This window comes from Vicia villosa, linkage group LG3 (genome assembly GCF_029867415.1).
Source record: "Vicia villosa cultivar HV-30 ecotype Madison, WI linkage group LG3, Vvil1.0, whole genome shotgun sequence".
NCBI classification, from domain to species: domain Eukaryota; kingdom Viridiplantae; phylum Streptophyta; class Magnoliopsida; order Fabales; family Fabaceae; genus Vicia; species Vicia villosa.
In genome coordinates, this window is record NC_081182.1 from 138,285,695 (window position 1) to 138,294,776 (window position 9,082).

Genomic DNA, 9,082 nt, shown 5'->3' on the forward strand with positions numbered 1-9,082 from the left:
ACATAACTTTTACCTCGCGTTTCTTCATTTCTTCATAGAAAAGAACTTTCCTAACTATATTCAAACTCGTTCCAAAAATCAACCTTTCTCATGGCATCGTCCTCAAATGCTCTGCAACCAGCTTTGAAATTTCAACAATCTACACAGATGGGGGATCAAGAGTGCGTACCAAACCCAAATTCTGCGAAAGTGAATGCCATTTATGCCTCTCAGGTAATCATTCCTTTTGAACTTTCTGGAAAAACTCATGCTTTCATGGGTCCTTTACCAGGAGAAACTAACCCTTCTCTGAGTAAATTCTTTCCTGCTTACTATAAAACTAGGCCTTTAGTTAGTAAGAACAAGATAGATGAAGATGGCTGTCCTATTTCAGCCAATCCTGGTGATACGGAAGACACTTCGACTGTAACCCCTTCAACCCTAGAGAAAATTAGGTTAAATTATATAACCAATTTTTTGAGAGTTTTTAGGTCAATCCCTTTAGCCAAAGACCCTGAACTGTACCATGCCTGGTTAACAAGAGTAGAGAAACACAAGGCTTCTTTCTGGAAAAAACTGGGCATTTATGATTTAATCCAACTGTCCAAAACTGGTTTAGAATACAACCAAACCATGTTAGTAGCATCAGTTCATTTCTGGGATGCTTCCCATAACACTTTTCATCTCCCATGTGGAATGGTCACCCCCACTCTTTTCGACGTAGCTGCTATTACGGGGCTTCGACCAACCGGAGAAACCTTTGACCCCAATGTTCTGGATACTGATACCATTAATTTCAGCGAAGCAACAGACCTTGTTAAGAATTATGAATCCGGATCTCTACTCTTTGCTGGTCCTTTCTGGTTTTTGCAACTGTGGCTTAATGCTACTTTCGAAGCTCACCTCCCATTTCGAGGCACTGTCAACGAAGAACATCCCGACATAAAAAATCGAACTGTAGAAGGCACCAGGTTGGCTTCGCTAACTCCTAAAGAAGATACTGGGAAGCTTCGTGAACACTTTTTAGCCTATATCATGATGTTTGCTCAGTGTGATCAATTCAGCCCTTCAATGGCTCCGTTCGTGCAAAGGACAGTGGGTCTTGAATGGTTCACTTGAAGGTTTCCAGCGACGTCCCCAGACCAACAGACCGAATCTGTAACTATTTGGGAAGCTTTTCTTACCCCAAGGTTGTTCTATCACCGTCTTCGACCTTCCAAAAGTCAATGTGTTCTTCTCTGCTACCAACCAAATTTAGTGTCGAGACAATTCGGATTGGTTCAAATAAAACCCAAATGCCTATGTGAGAAAAGGAACCATATGTGCTTACACACTTTATATCTAACTGAAGATGAGTGTGAGACAAAAATCGCCAGATACACCGGTGTTACCAATCTCTCTCCTATTCCTTTTGAACCTGCCTTTTATTCCACTCCAGATTTGCAAAACTGGTGGACAGACTATTACACCACGCAAATCTTTCACGATGAGAGCCTTACTCGCGAACTAACTGAAGCTTTTGCTGATGTGCAGGAAAAATTTCAAAAAGGTACTTCGACTCATATTAAAGAAATACAAGTTCTTTCAAAAGTCTTTCAAAATTTCAAAAAGGTACTTCGACTCATATTAAAGAAAGCTTCTGAAGTTTCGCAAAGCAACAAGCCCAGTGAGAATGACTCTATCACTGTTGACAAGAAACCCACGGTATGTACATACTTTATCTTTCATTTGTATGTTGTATGAATCATACTTACCTTACCCAATTTACATTTTCAGAGTTCGAAGCCTCCACCACATTCGAAGCGAAAAACCTCTCCAGTAGTTGTTTCAGATGATGATGACAAATCTCCACCTCGAACCAGACAAGCCCAAAAGAAAAGGCAGAAGGCCGCCACTCCTTCAGGAAAAGAAAAGGGATCTGGGTCTTCGAAACTTACTTCACCAGGTGACAAGGTATCTTCTAAAGAATCATCTTTGAAAGGTGGTGGTAATGCTTTCGTTGTAGAGAGCCACAATTCGAGCCCAGATAACATCCTAACTAAGGTATTTGGATTTCCCAACCTAATCATCTTTATAAATTTTTAACTTAAAAATAATTAAGTTAATGTTTTACCTTATGATTGTAGGATGATGTTGGCACAGCCACTTTTGACCTCAAATCCTTCACTCTTAATATTGATCTTGATAACCTCCAAGGTAAATGCATATTCTTTTTTTACAGCGAAGGGATTTCTTGTAACTTTCCTTACCATAACATGCTCTAATTATTTCATGCAGGCAAATCTCACGTGCTTTCACCAGTGATCGAAGATGCTCAGCCTCTTGCGACTATCATTCCTAGTACAGCAGTCAAAGGGAGCCATTCAACTGATGATTCTCCACCTTTCGGGACCATAGTTTCTCCTAAAACTACTTCGACACCTGCCCCAGCAAAGCCCACTCCTTCAGAATTGGAGCAGCTTAAACAAAATGACCCTCTTAGCTTCCTCAAGGCTATGATGAAAACTGATAACATTTCGCCTACTGAGCTCGAAACTTCTCCAGCTCTCCAGCCACAATCTGGTGATAAAGAGGATACTTCTGTACTTCTTCATCAGATAAAGGAAAAGTTCTTCGAAACCAACCTCGTCGAAATTCTCAGCAAGGATCCTACCAAAAGTCATGGCTTGAATCAACTTCTAAAAAAGGTGGATCTGCTTCTGGTTTCGAAAGAAGTCTCAGAGGTGATCATTTTGCTGGGTTATCTGATCGAACAACTTCAATCAAACATTCTTCGCCGTCACACTATTGAGGAACAACTTACCACGAAGATGGCTTCTCATAGTTCATCTTAGAAAGCCGCTACTGATGCGTCGAAGAAAGGTGATGCTCTCAAGCTTAAACGCTCTGAGAGGCAACAAGAGTGCGATGAATGTGAGCAGAATATCCAATCCTGGAAACAAGAGATTGTCCAGCTTGAAGAAAAGATAAAGGAGGCTGAATCTCGTAAGGCAAACATTCAACAATCCAGTGAGCAGGAATTGACTGAAGTTGCGCGTTTAGGAATCCAACATTTCGAGGCTGCACGAAAACTAGTTCCCGAAATTGACGAACTGAAGAAACAAAGGGCCCTGATTGAACTTCGCATGTCTTCCTGGGAGATTCAGTATTCGAAGATAAAAGACACTCTTCCTAAGGATTTTAATTAGTCCATTTCACATCTTGTAATGACTTTTCTGTAATGCACATTGGTTTATCTTGTAATCGAATTCCACCAGGAATATATCTATGTAGACCTTTTGTTTTCCAGTTTACATACTCCACTTCATTTTGAAATAATCATGAGTAATACTCTGGCAATTCTTCAAATCTTGTCAAAATATTTTTAGTTGTCACAGTAATCTTAATAAATATAAGCACGTGACCTGACTCTCCTTCGCACCCCTTTCAGTCTAGACTTGACGTTTCCACTCTCCTAGCCGTAACCATTATTAAAAGATGACGTCACTTTCTTCAAAACGTCTTTTTTAAGACGTGCGTGCACCAGTTTCTCATGATTACATTTCAACTTATAAGGGCGGGAAACGGCGGAAGCCATAACTCCTCTTTGGAATACCAAACGCAGTCTAATCAATCATTAAAAATTAAACCGTCCCTCTATTGCCTCAAGTCTATATAAAGGTTCAATATCACACTTCTTCCTTCACACTTATTTGAAACCTTTTCTTAAGAGTTTGTTTCTCTTTCTCTGTTTCTCAGAAACATAAAGCCTGAAAACAAACCTTTTTAACCTTTTCCTTCTCTCCATGGCGCAACCTCTCACTTACAACAACATCAGAGCTTGCATAAAGAAAGAGTTCAAGCTTTCTGAAGAAGAGTTAGATGAAAATTTCATCAGCATTGGTGCTCTCTTCGCCAATCAAGAACTTGATTTCTACTATGAAATCCTGGAAGGACCAGTCTATCCCAACATGCTGGCTGATTTCTGGATGTTTGCGTCTTTACGTATAGATCCAGAGGGTAGAACTACCATAGTCTCTGAAGTTCGACGTGCCCAAATCAAGATCACTCCTTCAACCATCTCTAACTTGATGAGATGCAACAACTCAGGTGAAACCTTTGATGATAATAGCTTCAACATGACGACTCATCTCCTGTTGAGGACTCTCATGGACAATGACCCTTATAGTGCCAAGGTCATCAGGGTTTGGCATCAACTACTCGTGGGTAACTTTCAACCACGAAACCATGACCAAAACAACATCATGGTGGATGACTTGGAGTTTACCCTCTGTGCCCTTCGTGGGAAGAAAATCAACTTCCCTTTAATGATCTTTAAAGGGCTTGTCGAAGTCGTTTCCATGGCTGCTGCCCGTCAAGGGGTTGTGACCTTTCTTCCATATGGAAGGCTCTTGTCTTACATATTCCTTAAAAAGGGAATAGTGAGAAGGATGCGCAACTCTGGGTCAATGAATATGTTCGAGGCGGAGAGCTTGCCCTTGCTACCTTTAGAAGGTTTAGACCAGAGGATTAACTAGGAGGTGTTTCAGTTTAGGTTTTCATTTGTTCTAGTTTCTTTTTGTAATCTTCCATGTTTTGGACACTAAACCTCTTGTCATGCATGTATCCACTTAATATTTATGGAAGATATTTTGAAGTTTACTCGTCTTCTTCTTTTAATTTTTTGCTATACATGCTTGTTTGGATAACAAAGCCATTTTGGTGTTAGTTGAACCATTTTGGCTTATGTAGTATACTTTGATATCTACGTTTTTGCAATCTTCACTTCATGCATGCTTGGTTTGTATCTCTTCAGATACTTCCCATTTACTCTCAAAATCCTGCGATCTTCCGCTAACTCTTCTATCTCGTAAGCGTTATTCGAAAATACTTTCAAGATTCGAAAGGGTCCCTCCCAGTGTGGGGACCATTTACCAAGTGCTTGATTCCTTCGATCTATGGGTAATATAACTTTCCAAACTAAATCGTTACTGCTAAAAGTTTTACCTTTCACCTTCTTGTTGTATGCTCTGGACACTCTTTCTTTTTGTCTTTTTATCATCTCCAATGCTCGAAGTCTATCTTCGTCCAGATCTACTAATTCATTCATCATCAATTCCCAATACATGTTAGGAGGGATTTCTGCATGTCTTTGTATCCGAACTGACTGCAGATATATCTCAACTGGGAGTACCGCGTCATGCCCAAATGTCAATTGGAATGGCGTAGTGTTTGTAGCTTCTTTTGGAGATGTTCGACAAGCCCAAAGCGCTTGGTCCAAAGTTTTGTGCCAACTCTTACGCTTTTTTCCCACATGCTTCTTTATGAGACCAATTATTATTTTGTTTGCTGCTTCGACTTGTCCGTTTGCCTGAGCATAGTAAGGTGTAGAAGTGAACAATTTGAAACCCATTTCTTTGGCGAAGTCTTGCATTTTCCGCCTAGTGAATACTGATCCTTGGTCTGTGGTTATACTTTCTGGGATTCCAAACCTATATATGATGTGTCTTTGAATAAACTCAATCACAGCCTCTTGGTCTACATTCGCCAGTGGTATCGCTTCCACCCATTTTGTGAAGTAGTCTATTCCTACTAGTATGTATCTTTGACCCTTAGAGGATTTAGGATGGATTTCTCCAATTAAGTCTAGTGCCCAACCTCTAAAAGGCCATGGTTTTATTATTGGGCTTAACTCATTTGCTGGAGCGTGTTGAATACCTGCATGTTCTTGACATTCTTGACAACCTTTTGCGAATTCTATGCAATCTTTAAACATAGAAGGCCAATACATTCCATATCTAAATAAAAGCCATTTCATTTTGTGCCCTGCTTGATGTGCCCCACATGCTCCACTGTGTACACTTGAGAGGGCCAAATATGCTTCTGCTTCACCCAAACATTTTAACAAAACCCCTTCAGAAGTTTTCTTGAACAATTCGTTCCCCATCAGAAAATATGACAGGGCTCTATATTTCACCTTTCTTTCCGTGTCTGTCGAAGGATTTTTTAGATAGTTCACAATTGGACTCCTCCAATCTGTGTCTGCTAAGGAGTCTATATTTAACACTTCAAATTCTTCTTTGCTAGCAAAGCCTAATTGTGAATTTTCCAGGTCACTTGGGGAAAGTTTGGTAGTCATTGTTTTCCCTCTGACTTCGATCAGTTCTTCAAATTTTTCTTTTGATACCCTATATCCTGAGGCTAACTGTGCCAAATCATTTGCTTCTTGATTCTTGGTCCTTGAAACATGGTTTAACTCCACATATTCGAATTTTTTAAGCAGCCTATTTGCTATGACAAAGTACATGATCAAGTTTTCTTTGATGCATTTGTACTCCTTTGTTATTTGCTTAATCACTAGTTCGGAGTCTCCTCTAATTTCGACTCTGGTTGCCCCCAATTCTAACAAAGCTTCAAGGCCAGCAATTAGTGCTTCATATTCAGCTTCGTTGTTGGAGCATAATGGACCTTCAATCTTATACTTGAGCTTTGTTGGAATTCCATCAGGAGAAATTATCAATATTCCAACACAAGTTCCTTCTCTATGAGTCGAACCGTCGAAGTATAGCTTCCAAGACTTCAAATCTACATATTGTTGAGGGTTCTCAACCACTGCATGGTCAACAATGAAATCTGACACAATTTGACCTTTCATTGCCTTAAGAGGTTGAAATGTTAGTGAGTACTCAATAAGGGCTAAAGCCCATTTGCCAATTCGACTGTGCAATATTGGCTTTGATAACATATGTTTGATAACATCACAATGAGACGAAACATAAACATCAACTGGCTTTATATAATACTTGAGTTTGATACAAGAGAAATATAAACAAAGGCAGAGTTTTTCTATTGCGCTATACCTAGTCTCTGCATCATTGAGTACTCTACTTAAATAATAAATGGCTCTTTCGATGCCATTTTCATCTTCTTGTGCTAACATACTGCCTATTGTATTATCTGAAGCTGAAATATACAGGCGCATGTGCTTCTTCCCATTTGGGGGAGATAAGATTGGTGGATGGATCAAGTATTGCTTGATTCTATCAAAAGCTTCTTGATGTTCGACACGCCATTCGAACTTCCCTTCCCTTAAACGAAGTAGAGGGGAGAAAGCTTGCGTGCGTCCACTCAAATTAGAGATGAACCTTCTTAAGAAGTTTATCTTCCCCAGCAAGGACTGCAATTCTTTCTTCGTGGATGGAGGCTTGGTTTCCATAATAGCGTTCGTCTTATTCTGGTTAATTTCTATCCCCTTTTTATGAACCACGAAGCCCAGGAAATCTCCAGCCTGCACAAAGAAAGCACATTTAAGGGGGTTCATCTTTAAGCCATGTTTTCTCATTCTTTCGAATGATTGGCTTAGATGATCGAGATGATCGTCATCTGAGACAGATTTAACAACGATGTCATCTATGTATACTTCCATGAATGTTTCTATAAAATCATGAAATATTGAATTCATTGCTCTCTGGTAGGTTGCCCCAGCATTCTTTAAACCGAAAGGCATTACTACCCATTCATAGGTGCCTATTGCCCCTGGGCAATGAAGAACTGTTTTAGACACATCTTCTTCTGCAATGAAAATCTGATTATAACCAGAATATCCATCCAACATACTTAGATATTCGAAGCCTGCGGCTGAATCCACTAACATTTCTGCCACAGGCATGGGATATTCATCCTTAGGAGTTGTTGCATTCAGATCACAAAAATCTATGCATACTCTTAATGAACCATTCTTTTTAATAACTGGTACAATATTAGCAATCCATTCGACATACCTCGTGGTTCTGATGAACTTACACCGTAGGAGTCTTTCGACTTCTGCTTTAATCTTTGAATGAATTTCTGGTGCGAACCCTCTAGGAGTTTGCTTGATGGGCTTTTTCCCTTCCTTTATAGGTAACTTCAATTCGACCAAATCGCTCCCTAAACCAGGCATCTCGTCGTAATCCCATGCAAAGCAATCTTTGTTCTCCTTCAACAACGTGACCACTTTTGACTTCAGCGTTGGCTCTAGTTTCGCACTGACGTATGTTACCCTCTTTTGATCTCCATCTCCGAGATTTACTTCTTCGAGTGGATCTTGGGCTAACATCTTCATATTTGATCCCATCGGGTCCTTCTCGAAACCCAAAGGCTCTTCGTCATAGATTGCATCCAATCTTTGACCTATCTCTTCTCCTGAAATCTCTTTGACTCGGACTGAATCTTCAGGCAGGTGAGGGATTGTATCTATCCCCAAATGTGGAGTTTCTTCCTTTTTTAGACCTTCATTAAACAAGATGTTTGACAATTCGGCTTCGAGAGCCGTCTTTCTTTTATTCTCGGCTACGTAAGCCGAAATCTTTTCGAAAAATGATGACTCAGACATCTTCAACTTCATTATCCCAGCCTGTTGGTCGTATTGTCGAATAATGCTCCGTTGGTGGGGCATCTTCTGGGCCATCCATTACTTCCCTATTCCATTGGAAACCATTTGTGTGCAAAGACAAGTAATACAATGCATTCTTGTTTGGGGTGTATATGCCTTCCGCAGCGTGACAAGGTCCTATGTTCGCCAGGTTTCTATCGAAGTTAGTCTTATTGACTTGGTTAACTTCAGCCATGTAGTAGCTCTGGTATCCCTCAATATTCTCCACTATGCCATCTTCTCTCCAAATAGTTAACCTTTGATGCATTGTCGAAGGCACAGCAGCAACCCCATGGATCCATTCCCTTCCGAGCAAGGGATTATAATTTGCTTTCGCAGGTATGACCATAAACATAGTTGGCCTTGTGACTGATCCCACCGTGAGATTCACTTGGACAACTCCCAATGTTTGCCCTATTTTGCCTTCATAGTTAGATAAAACCATGTTATGTGGCCTTATATCAGTATCGAACATACCTATTCTTTTTAGCATGTATTGGGGCATTAGGTTCACTGCTGCCCCTCCATCTACCAGGACTTTATTAATCCCAACATTTTCAATCTTAGCCCTTATGTAGAGTGGCTTCAAATGGTTTCGTATACCTTCATCAGGTCTTTCGAAGAAGGCATTCTGCTCTTCGACTGCACCATTGTTCAGCACGTAGTAACACACAGGTCTGTGTTTTGCCATCTCTTCGATGTCGGCTTCTT